The sequence below is a fragment of the Arabidopsis lyrata genome (genome assembly GCF_000004255.2).
Source record: "Arabidopsis lyrata subsp. lyrata unplaced genomic scaffold ARALYscaffold_5, whole genome shotgun sequence".
Taxonomy (NCBI): domain Eukaryota; kingdom Viridiplantae; phylum Streptophyta; class Magnoliopsida; order Brassicales; family Brassicaceae; genus Arabidopsis; species Arabidopsis lyrata.
This window is the reverse complement of record NW_003302551.1, coordinates 4,745,485-4,746,706: the sequence shown is the minus strand read 5'-3', so window position 1 is coordinate 4,746,706 and position 1,222 is coordinate 4,745,485.

Below are 1,222 nucleotides of genomic sequence, written 5' to 3'. Positions count from 1 at the left end.
GGCACACTCCTTAAGGACCTCACGTGTGCAGCATGTACACAAGGGAAACCCATACTAAGGTCATCACCAGTCAAAGCAACTAGAAACTTGGTGTTTGCTAGATTGCTGGCCCAGACCATAAGTCTGTGAGCCCACATACTTAAGACTATATGTCTAGATAATGCTGGTAAATTATGTCTCAAGCGTTTTATGGCTACAGTATGTCCATGAGGGGGAGAGTAGTATACCCCGTGGCACATGTCCATACTTGAACTGACAGTATCTGCTTGGGGACACACAATATTGCATGCAACAAGAGCTTATACGCATCAGGCCATTCTAGTGAGCATAGATATTCCCCATCCCAATTGCTAACGGGTCATGAGCCAGACGTTTCCCATCTTAAGACATTTGGGTGTTCAGTCTATGTACCCATTGCACCACCACAGAGAGCAAATGATGGGACCTCAAAAGGGGATGGGAATATACGTTAACAATGATTCTCCCACCATCATTAAGTATCTCGAGCCAAAGGCCAGATTCAAGGATTGTCATCTCAATGAATCCGTTTTCCCAACACTGGGTGGAGAGACTAACAAGTTGGTCAAAGAACTTACATGGAATCAAACATCCTTCACATGGCAAGATCCTCGGACTCCATCAGAGATCCAAAAGACTATATATCTGCAAAAGCTAGCTAAAACAGTTGCCAAGATTCCTATAATGACCCAAAGAGAGTAACAAAATCGTACATACCAGCTTGTAATGCACCAGTACGTATTGATGTTCACAAGGAACACAATCAAGTTGCTACAGAGGCTACAACACGTAAGAAACGTGGTAGACCCAAAAGGTTCCAAAGACAAGAACCCTCGGAAATCAAAGAAAGGTGCAAGGGAAACCGAGAAGGTTCAAGAAACCATAGACATGGCCGGCTAATAGACATAACCCTAAGGTACCAATCAATGAGATTTGGGACGCCAAACCTCAAGGTCCTGAAGGTGTAAAGAGATCTCTATAAACTATATCATGTCTAGAATACAATGGAACCGAAAAGATGTCGACATAAATGATAATATATTTGCGCACAAGGTAGCAACTGAAATGAATGAGGATCAGGAGCCCACGTCTATACTAGAGTGCACTCAAAGACCTGATTGATTAAAATGGTACAAGACCATAAAACGTGGAGCTAATAATCATTAAGAAGAAGAATGTGTTTGGTCCAATACGAAGGACACCA